The sequence below is a fragment of the Lytechinus variegatus genome, chromosome 2 (assembly GCF_018143015.1).
Source record: "Lytechinus variegatus isolate NC3 chromosome 2, Lvar_3.0, whole genome shotgun sequence".
Lineage (NCBI taxonomy): Eukaryota > Metazoa > Echinodermata > Echinoidea > Temnopleuroida > Toxopneustidae > Lytechinus > Lytechinus variegatus.
The window spans coordinates 12,873,658-12,890,366 of NC_054741.1; the positions used below are offsets into that span (position 1 = coordinate 12,873,658).

The window sequence follows — 16,709 nt, forward strand, 5'->3', positions numbered from 1 at the left end:
CTTCAAAGATGGAGGATAAGAATAATTTTTTATGGTGATACGATGGTGTACGAGATTCAGAACAAGGAAGTTGAATACAGAGATGAATTTGAATGTCAATTGGAATTAGACATTGAAGGGCAGATATTCCGGTCAGATTTCTTTACATGGTTTGTAGTTGAGAAATGCCCCCCTCCAACTGAATCTTTCATGCCTGGCAAGGCAGTACAGCAATTAAATGCCACATGTGAAGAGGATCGTTTGGAAAACATGGGGGAAAAGATTGATATTTTGGCTTTGGAAATAGCACAGCTAAAGACAGTGAACTCTAATATGCAACAAAAATTATCAGAATTAGCAAAATATACAAAGAAAGCCAATCAGAGAACTGTGCACTCTGATGATCAAATGGAGAAGGTGCTTGAAGAACTGGGAAATGTGAACAAAAAGATTGGAACTCATAACAAAAAACAGGATATTTCATCTAAAATGGACATTATGATCTTTATTCTGCTATTTTTCTCAACAGCTAAAATCTTAAATGTTACAAGTTTAGTGCGTAGTCTACTAAACATGGTCTCAAGATGTCCAGTTGGTTCTCGAAGCAATGATCCCATGTCTTTGAGTCCTCATCTTTCAATCAATGACAGCGATTATCCAGACGATCCTCTAGTCATTACTGCGAGCAATCAACCAAATTTTAAGGAAGAAACCGAGTCACTGCACATCTCTCCTTCAGATGAGAATTCAGAGGAGACAATGGATGAGCATACTAATGGACAAGCTCTTGGACAGGAACAACAGGGTCAATCTTTATCATGGGAAAGTACAAGTACATCCACACATTGCCAATGTAATATTGATATGACCAGTGGTATCCTTGTCCCAAAAGAGACAGAAGATCTGCAGTCAGAATAATTTTTTATTAACTCATTCTGAATAATGATTGAAAAACATTTTAGATGTAACAGGAATACAATTGTTTACATCATCTGCCATTCCACCAACAAATGCAACATCTCTACATGTGAAGAGGAAGAAATCATGACTATCTGGGAAATACAAGCATCTTCAAAACATGAACAGCTCTTAATCATACTATTGGTGTTTGCTGAAGTGCAATGGCAACTGCGGAATAGTAGGATATTGCTAATTGTTCTGAGGACCATAATCTATGCATCGCACAGATAACAATGTACATGATGACACCCAGTGGCGTACCGTGGGTCACGGCATTGGGGGGGCACCAGCAAAAATTTCGAGTCACTTAGGAAGCGCGCGAAGCGAGTTCAGTTGCCAGGTATACTGACCTAATAGAGATATTTAAAGGACAGTTAGTGCCATTAAACAGATATGTATCTCACTGACTAGATAATGCGAGCGCGAAGCGCGAGCTGAAAATTTTTGATATTCAGACCTAAAAAAGGACATTATAAGCAAATTTTTGTAATCATGATCTGTCTCGCTAAACAAACAATGCGAGCGCGAAGCGCGAGCTGAAATTTTTGTATTTATTGACCCAAACAGGGAAATTTTAAGGACTATATTTTAGGAATCCATTTAGAGTATAAATATCTCAGCATAGTCATCTAATGCTAGTGACATCCTTTGCTGATTTTCTTAGAATTACATCTTAACACATGAAGCACTTTTTGTAGTCATTGTATCGTGATTATCATACGCATCTCACTAATCAAATACTGCGAGCGCGAAGCGCGAGCTGAAATTTTTGTATTTATTGACCCAAACAGGGAAATTTTAAGGACTATATTTTAGGAATCCATTTAGAGTATAAATATCTCAGCATAGTCATCTAATGCTAGTGCCATCCTTTGCTTATTTTCTTAGAATTACATCTTAACACATGAAGCACTTTTTGTAGTCATTGTATCGTGATTATCATACGCATCTCACTAATCAAATACTGCGAGCGCGAAGCGCGAGCTGAATTTTTTTTTAATTCACACCTGAAGAGGGGCATTCTAAGGCTTGTTTTGTAGGAATTCACTAAGACCTTACGTATTTCACTAACCAAATAATGCGAGCGCGAAGCGCGAGCTGAAAAATTTTGATATTCAGATCAGAAAAATTGACATTTTAAGGACAGATTTTAGGAATTCATGAGGAGCAGACATCTCACCAATCCACTAATATAATGCGAGCATAAGCACGGACAGGAAATGTTTTATGTTAAGACCTTAAAATAGGGCGATCACTCTATGTAGTCATGAAAAGAAGCAAATGTCACTACATAAAACAACTCGAATTGCGAGGAAATATATTTGGTGTATATTGATTTGAAAACGGGAGGTTTTAGTACAACAGGATCATATATCCCGTTAAACAGTCTATGCGAGCACCAGGAACAATAAAGACATAGGCCCTAAGCAAATAATGTTTCATAACGTTATGAAAAAATGCTTCTTACGTAATATAACATAACACAATATAATATAACATTTTAATGAACAATAATTTCTTCTTCCCCCACTACGTTTCTCTTCCTTTTCCCTCTTTTTCTCCTTTTCCCCGTTTTTTTTTTTTTTTGGCCAGCCGATTGGGGGGGCACGTGCCCCCCCATGCCCCCCCGTAGTTACGCCACTGATGACACCTATATTTTGGTGCACTGGGAGAATTTTTTTCAGATTTTCCTCATTATCTTTCAAATTGCATCTTGCCTCCTTCTGAGCACTAAATATGTCATGGGAAAATATAATTCACACCACATATGTCAAGGTCAGGAGATAATGTGAAATATGTAAAATAAAGGGGAAAATCTGAAAATTTCTGTACAAAACAAATGGAGAGTTTCCAAAAATCAGCCATTTTGAAGCATATTTGCCAATTTGAGGATCCCCATAGAAGTACAACAAGATCTTTAAACGTCCAAATCTTGGCTTATTTCATAACTGATTTTGATGAAACTTTTTAAAAATTGTTCCTCTCATTTTACTCTTTCCAATAAGAGAGCTTCTATTCTTGGGTTTTGGTCTTCTTTAATATGATACACATTGACAGTGCTATGCAAACCCATCAGAACAAAACATTTTGAACAATGAATGAATTATATTTCTTTCGTTGTTGAAATTGTTTGATTTGTCTTTCATTCAATTTTTTGTATCTTTTTTAATATATGCTTGAAGAGGAACAGTCCTTGGCTGATGTTTTGAGCTGTATAACTTGTAAAATAATAAAAATGATATTAATGAACTTTGACTTCTATTTCTAAGAGTCAAGGATGTATACAGTAAATGCTAATACCATTATGCTTATTACTTTGTTTCAACATAAAAATGAATAGTAGACAATTTCTCTACATTTGTTCTCATTATAATGTAGTTCCTTTAGTTATTTGAGTAATTTTGCAAAACATTCACTATGAATAGTTAATGAGGTAAAGTAGAAAAAGAACAAAAATAGACAGAGGGGAAAGAAAGAGGGTAAGAAAAATACAAGAGGGAAAGTGAGAGGAGATGAGACAAAAGATTGAGGGTTAAAGAAGGGAAGGGGAATGAAAGAAAAGATACCGGTATTAAAAGTACGAGGGTTTGAGAAAGAGAACCACAAGTAGATGCAGCAATGGTCAAACTTGTTAGAACACCTAGCTTATTTAAAATACTCAAGTTGTTTGCATTGAGTTGGCCATCAAGATATGGCACCAATAAAATAGGTGGAATGTCTCTAAAAGTCATTCAATACATAAAAAACCCAGAATACATAGTCATGCATTTTGAACTCCCTCCATTGTGTGTTAAGTAAAACCAACTGAAAAATCTTGTACCTATAAGGAAAAAAGGTGTCATAATGTCAAAACTATTAAATTTCTCTGATAGAAGATCTCTGATTTGATGATTCATAAAATTGCATATGATAAGTAGGATAAAATGGTAACATCTTATGTGGGAATTAGAAAAAAAAATTAATGACCCCAAGTTTCTAATTTGGAGCCCCTACTTAACTCTCCCTTTCCTCTGACTCATAATTTCTCACAATATCTTAATTGCTAATAAAAATTCCTTAAAAAATATAGAATTCATAGAGATTTGTTCATGTCATGAAAACAAAAATCTCAATTTTTATTAACGATCATGTTTATTAATAGGTCATATCATGGCCCGGGAGGGGACCAATACCAGCCACTCCCCATGAGACCAAATTTTCTAAACCATGGCAGGTATTTGGGGGTATAGTAGAATGAATAAGTTTTCAAAGTTTTATATCTCAAATACTTTTTGAGTTGTCGTCTTGTATTTATTTGCCATTTCACATTTTTATCAGCATTTGGTAGTTAATGCTTAATTAACAGGGCTCCACACTAACCCATTTTTTCTGCTGGTCCAACCTATTCATGTTGGACCAGTAGATACCCAGTTTTTCAAATTTTTACTGGTCCGAACCTAAAATCTACTGGTCCCAAAATATAAAGAAAACATTAAAAAAGGTGCAAGTTTATTTTTCTAGCCTTTCGTTGCCCCCCCCAAATAAAAAGAAGGAATGAAGGGTAAAAAGAAGGAATGAAGGGCAAAAAGAAAGCAAGACAGAAACGAAGAAGGAAAGAAAGAAAGAAAGAAGGAAGGAAGGAAAGAAAGAAAGGAAAGAAAGAAGGAAAGAAAAGAAAGAAAAAAGAAAAGAAAGCACGGAAGGGAGGGAGGAAGGAAGGAAGAAAAAAAGAAAAGGTTCAGTTCAGTTCATTTATTTTCATAATCTCAATAAAAAACATCAAATACAATCAAAATTTACAAAACAAGTACAAACGAGAGTATTCAAAATTTAAACAATAGCATGAACATAACAATTGAGAGTATGATGGAACTAGCAAAGGCCAAGGGCCTATCACGGGCTAGTCCCCGAAAGGATATCAGTAAAATTATTGAGTTACATATGTATGAATTAAAATATTTTAAAGGAAATAGCAAAACAAAACAGACAAACGAACAAACAAGTAATTCGATATTTTTGAGTTGGTTAAAAAAAAAAATCATTTAAGTGCATTGTTTTGTGATCGAGAGAAAAGGTACATTTTATAATTACGTTTGAAAGACGATAAAGTGGGCATATTTTTTATATCATTTGGTATGTCATTCCAACATTTCGCTCCTACAAAAGATATAGTTGTACGAGAAAATTGATATTTGTATAACGGCAAGCGTAAATGGCTACTGGTCCTTGTATCATAAAAATGGAAACAAGTGGAATGCCTCTGGCCGTCTCACCTGCATCACGCGGTTCAATATAGCAGCAGTGCTGACTTTGCATACTACTCTAACTCGCACAAGATGTTCAGTGATACATGGTTACTCTTATGTCCTCTTTTTATGAACTAGACCAATAAACTTACAGAGATATGATGGTTATTCAACAAAAAACCCCAACATGGCCAAAGTTCATTGACCTTACATGACCTTTGACCTTGATCATGTGACCTGAAACTCGAACAGGATGTTCAGTGATACTTGATTACTCTTATGTACAAGTTTCATGAATCAGATCCATAAACTTTCAAAGTTATGATGGTAATTCAACAGATACACCCCATTCGGCTAAAGTTCATTGACCTTTGACCTTGGACATGTGACCTGAAACACGCACAGGATGTTCAGTGATACTTGATTACTCTAATGTCCAAGTCTAATGAACTAGACCAATAAACTTTCAAAGTTATGATGGTAATTCAACAGATACCCCCGATTCGGCCAAAGTTCATTGACCCTAAATGACCTTTGACCTTAATCATGAGACCTGAAACTTGCACAAAATGTTCAGTGATGCTTGATTACTATTATGTCCAAGTTTCATGAATCAGATCCATAAACTTTCAAAGTTATGATGGGAATTCAACAGATATCCCCAATTCGGCCAAAGTTCATTGACCCTAAATGACCTTTGACCTTGATCATGTGACCTGAAACTTGCACAAAATGTTCAGTGATGCTTGATTACTATTATGTCCAAGTTTCATGAATCAGATCCATAAACTTTCAAAGTTATGATGGGAATTCAACAGATATCCCCAATTCGGCCAAAGTTCATTGACCCTAAATGACCTTTGACCTTGATCATGTGACCTGAAACTTGCACAAAATGTTCAGTGATGCTTGATTACTATTATGTCCAAGTTTCATGAATCAGATCCATAAACTTTCAAAGTTATGATGGGAATTCAACAGATATCCCCAATTCGGCCAAAGTTCATTGACCCTAAATGACCTTTGACCTTGGTCATGTGACGTGAAACTCATGCAGGATGTTCAGTGATACTTGATTAACCTTATGTCCAAGTTTCATGAACTAGGTCCATATTTTTTCTAAGTTATGATGACATTTCAAAAACTTAACCTCAGGTTAAGATTTCGATGTTGATTCCTCCAACATGGTCTAAGTTCATTGACCCTAAATGACCTTTGACCTTGGTCATGTGACATGAAACCCTAATAGGATGTTCAGTAATACTTGATTAACCTTATGGCCAAGTTTTATTAACTAGGTCCATATACTTTCTAAGTTATGATGTCATTTCAAAAACTTAACCTCAGGTTAAGATTTGATGCTGACGCCGCCGTCGCCGTCGGAAAAGCGGCGCCTATAGTCTCACTTTGCTTCGCAGGTGAGACAAAAACTGTTAAGCCTAAAAGATTCATTAAAATTTGAAGGCAAGATGTTTTTAAAATATGAGAACATGAATATAGCAACCTGTAGTTCATACAATTCAGTGATCTTAATAGTCCGGGTTATAATTGAGCAAGGTGCCACACGAAAAAGGAGAAATTTTCATATAGTGCTTCTAGACCAGTTTTTTATGCTGAATATGAAGATATGAGGTAACCAGGCTGTATCCTGAAAATTAACCCGTGAGGGCGCTTTTTTCAAAATGGCCGCCAAATTTTCAGAACATTTGAATTTTCGTACATAGATTTTGACATAAACATTCAATTGCCACAAAATTAGTGTCATATGAAAGACAAATAAATTTCCTACAATTTGGTACCATTTATAGGGGATAAGTAGGTCATATGGCTGAGATTTTAAGTAGAAAAGTGCATTTTTTGTCATTTTTTCCAAAAATTGAAAATTTTGCAAATACATGATTTTACATAATTCTAAGAAAAATGAATCAATGACCTTGAAATGTTCCAGAAAACTTTATTGATATACTATTATTATGTAGATGAAATTTCAACTCTGTATCATTCTTCTTAGCAAATTTATAAGGTATCAAACTTGAATACTTCAATTTCAGAAATGTCGCTTTTTGTATGCATTTCCATAGACTAATACGTATAACATGTATAATATGTATAATGTATATAGTTAAACATTAAATCCAATTATCTCCGCTCGTTAGTCACTTGGATAGTTAAGAGTAGGCTTTTCTATATCAGTTACATAAAACAAAATGTTGGCACATCAAGGCCTAACACTCTCATGGGGTGGGGAAGTTGAAGCCCCCCCCCCTTTGGCTATATTATGTTGTTGTATATTGCCTATGAAGCACCCATTGAGGCAAAAAGCATTTTTGCTATACAGTACAGCCACTTTAATTACTTTGAAACAACTTGGAGAGGAAAAGAGTATTAAGCTTTGTAGCTACATCGAAAGTAGTGACACGTACATCGAAGCCAACCCCTCTCGGGGGGAGGGGGGGGGGGGAGGATCACCCCTCCCCCTTTTGCTTATTGCCAATTTATTTGGAAATTCACCATTTTGGACCCAACATTGAGGAAAAAAAAGCATTTGTGCATTATAGTATTTTATTGCTTTGAGAGAGTAGTGTGTTCTACCAGCTACATAAATAAGCGCTAACCAAAGACCTTATAATATATTACTAGACCAAAAGCTGCGCGCGCGTTCAGCACAAAACAAATGAGATTAGGCTCCGCCTACCGCGATCATTTGAAGACAAAAATAAGCCCCCATTGACATTCATGAGCGTAAATATATTCATATTCCGCCCTGTTCATTGGCTAAGAGCGTCATTAATACGCGATTTCCCCGATTCTTTGTCATCGATACTAGTGGTATCGTGTTACAGAAGTAATTATTCATTTGACCTCATTACGTCATCTAATTTATTCATTCTGAACCCGAATCTGAAACTTTTCTTTCCACACAAAAATGGACCTACGAACACTCCGGTGAGTACGTATAAATTGATATAACCACATGAATTCAGTGGACTATTTACAAATTTCACACAGTATTTTGTGATCTCAGGTTATTTCTCTACCAAATTAGAGAGTTTGCTATCATTCTTCTGTTAAAGGAAAGCAGAATTTGGTCTTTGAAATTGAAGTTAGATTGTCATCGTCGCCCAGTGCAGCCTGTATGTTGCTTGCAGTGTTGCGGTTATGCCGCTGTGTTAACCACATGTATTTTGTATGGGCTCCTAGCCGATTGGTCATCGAGAGAATTTCGGGCCGGTTTGGTTCATTTCCAATTAACAAGGACCAACCCATGATTGATTAAATCAAGAAGAATGAAGCTTCTTTTTGTATACTGTAACGTTAGATCTAGAGGGAGATCTGCATCTATCTTCAGTAGATCGAAACCCAGTCAGGAATAAACTGTGAAGTGGAGTGTGGATGAAGATATATTGCCTGTCGTTGTGTCAATCCTCACTTTCAGTTTCAGATATCAAATTTATTTTGCATAACTTCAGGCTTCTGCATTTAGCCCCCATACTATAGGCGGCGGAAGCGGGGGACGTGTCCCCCCCCCTAAATTTTAGGTGGGGGGACGGTTCCCCCCTAAATTTTTTTGCTACCCTTTTTTTTTTTTTTTTTGCTTGTCAATTTTTTTCCCTGCGTCCCCCCCTAAATTCACGTGGACCCCCATTGAAACGTGTGTTGTCCCCCCCTAAAATTTAGGTTGATTACCTTTTTTTTTTTTTTTTTTTGCGTGTCAAAATTTTTTGGAGCACTTGTCCAATTTTTTACATGTGTCCATCCCAAAATTTCAGGTAGACACCCCCAAAAATTTTTTCCTTCCGCCGCCAATGTTAGCCCCCACCCATTTTAACTTATTGTTATTTATAAATAGGGTCTATAGTTAGACTCTGTCTTAGAAATAACTAGACCAAAAGCTTCAGTCTCTCTATTTTGGTTGTTCCGCTGAACTGTGTTGGCTCACTCACGAATAGTTAATGTCAGAAATTGTTGAATAAATCCCCAGAAACGAGAGGTCTAGGCCTATAAGAAATAATATGCTGCTCTGCATGTTTGTCTTATTATCAATAGGCTAGATCTAGGACCTAGATCTAGATAGGCCTAACGTTAGATCTAATTTCTAACTTGGTTAGAAACCAGCAACTAGTGTTGCTTCTTATTATTTTAGACTTAGATCTACGGTACTTTACTTTTATTCATCGATGCTTTCTAATTCTAGGCCAACCTAATTCAAATCTAGTCATCTAAATTATACTTTCCCAACCCGCGACACTTACCCTAGGCCCAGGGCTTATGATCTAGGTCTGTAATTTAGGCCTAGATCTAGGTCTGGGCCTAAACGACTCCATTTACATCAATACATGTACGAGTAGGCCTATGTCTGTCAGTGTCAGTGGACCAAGGACTAGGCCCTAGATCTAATCTTGGTCAATAATGGCAATGAAGTTTAAACTTTTAGCCAGGAATAAAAGTCAGACATCAAATCCATATAGGCCTAGATCTCAGTTTAGAACCAAAGCTTTACTTTCTAGGTCTAGATAGATCGAGAGTCCATCGTTACTATCTAGATCTAGACCTACGAGTAATTTAGATACGCGAATGCTGTTGCACAGCTCTGAGTCTTGGACTAGATCTATACTTTCTTACAAATAGATCTAGACCCAGTGCATGAGATGAAATTATGTTAAAGTCAACTGAAATAAAAAGATGCAGATTTTTTTTTTGGGGGGGGAGGGGCAGACATTTGAAAAAAAATAGAGAAACCTAAAATTCAGAAAGCGAGGGCCAGAAGTAACCAATATTACCTATGGCCGTTTTGTGCATTTTCTACAATAAAATTGAAGGATGTCATGCAATTCTTTTTTTGATGAAGGTTTTCACATTTCAGCTCTTACCCAAATCCCTCCCCTATACAAACGGCCATGAAAAATATCACTTCTTATTATTGTACTTTTTTCTTTCACAAACAGGTTGAGTTTGAAGAACAAGAAAAACAGGTTGAGTTTGAAGGACAAGAAAAACAGTATAGAGTCTACCTATGTGGTTCAAGATGATGATCATAAGTGCATGCATCATTTTGCAGATTCTCATCCAGGTATTAAAGTTAAACTAACCCATTCAAAATTACAGATACATAACATGCATTGAATTTTAACCATGTTTACATTAAATAAAAATAACCTGAGCCACAAAGAGGTAGGATCTGTACTGAACATACACTTCTTAAATATATAGGCTCTCGAGTCTAAAGTAGAACCAATGTCAAAAGATATGTACTTTGGGCAAATTTATAAAATTAGGTCATGTCCTTGATCTACTAGTAATTAAATTGCCTTTTTATTTCCTATTTGTTTATAAACAAAGCAATATTTATTTTTCATGAGTTATATTTTATAAAATTCATTTTATTCATTCTTTAGTGTGATATTCATATTTCATATTTGTAGATTTACGATTTTTTTGTTTGTTTTACATTTTGTCTAATAGGATGATGCAGTTTGACAATTTCCATGGAGGTGATTGATGATGATAAATAATTGGTGAAGTAGGCCTAATAGAACAGTGCCTGGACCACAAAGAGAAACACAAACTACAGCGGTTATATGAGTGAGTGAGCTAGTTAGTGATTATTTTTGATAATGGAGGTTTTTCACATTTTTTTGGCAACAAATGGACCTGCCTTTGAAAAACCCATTTCAATTTTGTTTTTAGATTATAGTTATTGTCGTTTTTAATTACAGATAAAAATATTCTGTGCAACAAAACATATCAACTTTAATTCTGTCTATTCATATAATTTACATATGTTAATTTATATATTCATATTTACAAGAAATCTCTGTCATTTTTTCAAAGAGTACATGTAGTTAGAATGGAGAGTGGTATGTAAACTGCAGAGAACATGTTTAAGTGATATATATGCTTTATAGAAGTACAAGTTTATAATTAGTAGAAGTAAGATTTCCTATGGTATGTGTTGAAGAAACATATATATGCATGGTCTCACTTTTCTTAAAACATTTGTTTCATAAATCATGACAATTTAATTGATTTTCTTTCTCTATTTTTTTCAATCTGCAGGACTGGTGTAACAGATGTTTTCATTCAAGTAATCCAACTATTCAACATTGAAGACTTAGGAACCACGTGATGAAGATGGAAAAGGTTTTTTTTCCAAGTCCAATTTAAAAAAAAATTATTATCACAACCCAAATTCATGACGTATGAAACTTCTTATTGATTTTCATTAAAATTGGTTGCAAAGAGAGAAGCTATAAACATACAAATAGGACCAGCGGATTGAAGTTGCTTGAAAGTGGGGGTGGGGGGCACAGGGTAAATGCTGTTTTATGTGAAATTTTTTAAAAAGTTGCAAGCGAGCAAAATTTTGACATTTTAAAAACAAATATCCAATTTTGTGATAGATTTCGACAAAATATTCAAAATGATTTATTTCACCCTTTGCTTTCCTTTTTCTTTTTTTCTTGGTCGTGATTTTTTTTTTTTTTGGGGGGGCAAGAGCATTGGCGGCGGAAGGCAAAAAATTTAGGGGGGTCCACCTGAATTTATCCACCTAATTCTTAGAAGGGACCACAACAATTTCCAGCAAAAAAAAGGTTGTCAACCACAATTTTAGGGGGGCCACAACAATTTTAAGGGGGGTCTACCTGAATTTAGGGGGGACGCAGGAAAAAAAATTGACGAACAAAAAAAAAGATTCTCAACAAAAAATTTAGAGGGGGACTGTCCCCCACCTCAAATTTAGGGGGGACAGGTCCCCCTATCCCACCGCTTCCGCCGCTTATGGGCAAGCCCCCCCCCTCCATCTGTACGAAACTGCTTATATACCCCACTCACATGAATTATTAAACTTAATGCACACAGTATTTCCTTCAGAAGTATATCATAGAAATGAAAATATTGTTTTCTTGTTTCAAAGGGCACTCGTCATGGTGACCATAAAACAGATCCTTCTCAAGTGAAAGGGGCACAGAATAAATTCTTTAGGAGCACTTTTCTTGGGTAAAAGGGGGCAGTTATTCAAGTAAGGGCACTTTCAAGAAGGCGAGGGGGCACTTTTGGCTCTCAGATGGAAGGGCACAGAACACGTGGGGGGGGGGCATTTTTGGGTAAAAAAATGCATATAAGGAAGAGCACTAATTGGTATTACCTAAAACAGGTTCTCATCAGGTGAAAGGGACACAGTACACGTTCGTGATGGGGCATTTTCTTGCATAAAAAGGCACTTTTCAGTGCTTCAAAAATTAGGGGGAATTGTGCCCCCCCCCCAGCATACAAACACAAATTTCTTTTGGTTCAAACTATTACGTACGCTTAAGAAAAAGGTAAAGCTTAATCCTCTGATAATTTCTGGATAATTAATAAAATTCACCACTAACCAGAGAATTCCTTCATGTCTTTCATTTGTGTTCATATAGTATTTGTACAGAGCTAACTGAATGAAAGGGATTTGGAATTGGCAAAATTCAAAATGAGACGGAGATCGAGAGAGGGAAAGAGTGATGAGAAGTGAGTTGAAAAGAGATGAGAAAGAAATGGAGGGGCACATAATTATGAAGAGATAATTTAGAGGGGGTGGTGAGAGAGCTGATGTTGGAAGTAGGAACAAAAGGGGTGGAAGAGAAATAAGACGAGATTTTTGGAAACCAGGAGACAGATAACAAGTGGGAAAATTAGAAGGAAATATATGAAAAGTTAAGTAGCAAAAGGGGCTAGGGCCACTCCAAGAAAATTAATTTTTTTAAATTCTCCCATATTGCAATATTCTTATGCGAAAATGGATTTTCATGATACCCTACCATTAGAAATTCAAAAATTGGGTATAAAAGAAATCTACTTATCTTCATATTTTTTTAAGATATTATTTTCCAGAAAAATTATGTATGGACCTAACCCCTTTTGAAAAAAGTGAATTTTCTTTTTTTAGTTCACTTTTTTATGGGAATTTCAACTTTTTTATGGTATCATCTTATAGAGCTACTAAAAATCAATTAAGACATAAAAATCAAGTTTGATTAAAAATGGACCTAACCCCTTTTAAAAGTGAGCTCTTCATATGTAGGAGAAAGGTGGCACAAAAGAACATGAGTGGGAAAATGATTAAATGGAAAAAAAAACAGAGTAAGAAATGCTGGAGAATAAAGGGTACAGGAAACATATTGAGCATGATAAACTGGGGCCCGTTTCATCATGAGTTACAAATACTAGTATGGTAACTACAACCAATCATAATCAAGGTTCCCACGGTTATCACAATAATAGCGATGTTTAAATAGCTCAGTGTAATTCATTATGAAACGGACGCCAGAAGAAAGCAGGCACGGGGATCCATGAAGATTTTTATTTTTTTTACTTCTCCAATAATTTTAACAAGAAATTACTCTTTTAGTGGTGAAAGATATTTTTTTTAGTATTCATACTCAACCAGTGAAAACGAATACCATCATTGTAATAACCATGATTTGCTCCCCCCCCCCCTTTTACCTAATCGCGACTTGATCTACTCTTTTCATCTTCCCTTTTAGATAGCATAGGCCTATAAGACGCAATACAAACATTGTTTTGTTTTTAAGTGATATCGCTTGTGATATCGATACTTTATAAAGCGCAACGTATCGTCTCAGATTTGCGCTTGCTTGATTCGCTGAATCCTTCGCGTCACGAGCGCGTAACAAAATGAATACATTAATGAATTTTCCAAGTTGACCTTTGTCATTGCGCTGATGTGCGTATTGTCTAATACACGTACAAAACCACAGTTGACGAGGGAGCATCGTACGAAATTAATATTAATGGGGGCTTATTTTAGCTTCTAATGGATTAAACAAAATGGCGGTAGCTTCGGGGGCCTGGCGCTAACACATCAAACCCTAGCCCTATAAGGGGCTGTCTAATGTCACCCCCTCCTTTATATCATGTATATTGCCTATTTATTGAAAATTTCAACATTTTGGATCACCCATTGAGGGATATTAAGGGGCGTTTCTATATCATACAGCCAATTTTATTTTCTTGTAATTAGAGAGAAAAGCGTAGGCTTTGCTCTATCAGCTACATATTATTAGGAAGCGCTGGCACATCGAAACCTATCCCTCACACGGGCTGATAAGTCAACCCCCCCCCCTCTATTATCATGTATAATACCTATTTATTGGAAATTACACCATTTTGAATCGCCCATTGAGGCAAAAGTGCGTTTCTACTATACAGCCAATTTCGTTTTCTTGCAATGACTTGGAGAGGATAGAGTAGGCTTTGCTCTATCAGATACAAATACACAAGTGCTTACAAAGAAAAGCCTACCCCCTCCGGGAAGCTGTTGAAATTAACCCATCCATTTTGCATTATAGCATATTTATTGAAGAATTCACCATTTTAAAGCCCCCATTTAGGCAAAAAGGCGTTTCTGATATATAGCCCTGCCACTTTTACTGCATTGAAACCACTTAGGGATGAAAGGAGGTTTTTGCTTTATCAGCCACATATAAAGAGGTGCAGGCAAATAAAAGCCTACTTCCTTCAGGGGACTGTCGAAATTACCCCCATCCCCTCCCTTGAAATTCACCATTTTGGAGCCCCCATTTAGGCAAAAGGCGTTCCCGATATATAGTTCTGCCACTTTTAATGCCTTGAAACCACTTAGAGACGAAATAATAGGTTTTTGCTTTATCAGCCACATATAGAGAAGTGCAGGCAAATAAAAGCCTACCCCCCTCCAGGAGGCTGTCGAAATCACCCATCCCTTTTGCATTATTGCCTATTTATTGAAAAAATCACAACCTTGGAGCCCTCATTGAGGCAGAAAGTCATTTCTGATTATTTTTCTGCCGTTTTTTACCCTTTAAAACACTTGGAGAGAAAAAGAATAGGCTTTGCTTTAACAGCTTAATATAAAGACATGCTCGCAAATTAAAGCCTATCCCCATCAGAGGGCTGTTGAAATCATCCCACCCCTTTTTTTTATTATTGCTTATTTATTGAAAAATTCACCATTTTGGAGCCCCCATTGAGGCAAAAAGGCGGTTCTGATGAATAGCTCTGCCACTAGTACCGCCTTGAAACTATATGGAGAGGAAAGAGTAGGCTTTCCTCTAACAGCTACATATAAAGAAGTGGCTCTACTATATACTAGAAACACGTTTTTTTCCTTAACGGGGGTTCCAAAATGGCGATTTTTACAATGAATTGGCAAAAATCGTAAAAAAGGTGGGGTAACATAATTATAGTCCCCTGAAGTGAGTCAGGCTTCGATATGGCAGCAATTTGTTCTATATAGCTGAAAGAGGGGAACCTATTCTTTCCTCTCCAAGTGGTTTCAAGAAAGAGAAATTGTGTGTTTTATACAGCAGAAGTGCATATCGCCTCAATGGGGCTCAAAAATTTTGAATTTTCAAATAATTAGGCAATAATGCAAGAGAGGTTGGGTGATTTGACAGCCGCCCAGATGGGTAAGCTTGAATGTGCCAGCATTTCTTTATAGAGCAAAGCATGTTCTTTGTTCCTTAATTGGTTTCAAGGCAATAAAAGTGGCAGTACTATTTATCAGAGATGCCTTTTTACCTTAATGGGGGCTCAAAAATGGTGAATTTCCAATAAACAGGCAATGACGCAAAGGCGAGAGGGGGCTGATTTCGACAGCCCCCAGAAGGGTCCGGCTTTTATTTGCCAGCACAAAATTATGTAGCTGATAGAGCAAAGCCTATTCTTTTCTCTCTAAGTGGTTTCAAGGCAATAAAAGTGGCAGAACTATATATCAAAGACACCTTTTTGCTTCAATGGGGGCTTTAAATGGTGACTTTTCAACAAATAGTCAAATAATGAAAATTAGTTGGGTAACTTCAAAAGCCACCTGAAGGAGATAGGCTTCGATTTGCCAACACTTCTTTATATGGAGCTAATAGAGCAAAGCCTACTCTTTCTTCTCCAAGTCATTGCAAGAAAATAAAATTGGCTGTACTATATAGTAGGAATGCGCTTTTGCCTCAATGAGTGATCCAAAATGGTGAAATATCCAATAAATCAGCAATATACATGATATAGAGGGGGGTTACTTAGACAGCCCCTGAGAGGGCTAGGGTTCGATGTGCCAGTGCTTATTTATATGAAGCTGGAAGAACGAAGTCTACTCTATCCTAAGTGATTTCAAATCAATAAAATGGGGTGTGCAACAAAGCACAAACGCTCTTTGGCCTCAATGTTGGGTCCAAAATTATGAATTTTCAAATAAATATGCACTATTAAGCAAAAGCCCCCCCCCCCCCCTAAGAGGGGTATGCTTCAGTGTGCCACTTCTTTGGATGTAGCTGGTAGAACAATTAAAGCCTACTTTTTCCTCTCAAAGTGGTTTCAAAGCAAACAAAGTGGCTGTACTGTAGTAGAAATGCCTGTTTTTGCCTCAATGGGTGCTTCAAAAAATGGTGATTTTCCAATAAATAGGCAATATACAACAACATAATATAGCCAAAGGGGGGGGGCTTCAACTTCCCCACCCTATGAGAGTGTTAGGCCTTGGTGTGCCAACATTTTGTTTTATGTAGCTGATAGAGA

At 36.5% G+C, this 16,709-nt stretch overlaps 1 long non-coding RNA gene across 1 annotated transcript; it reads left to right on the forward strand.

Annotated features, from left to right (window-relative positions):
- The first annotated feature begins 10,226 nt into the window (after window positions 1-10,226).
- LOC121407358 lies at window positions 10,227-11,263 on the forward strand. Its single transcript, XR_005968909.1, has 3 exons — window positions 10,227-10,236; window positions 10,629-10,748; window positions 11,223-11,263. It is a non-coding gene; the product is annotated as an uncharacterized LOC121407358 (long non-coding RNA).
- Window positions 11,264-16,709: the final 5,446 nt, after the last annotated feature.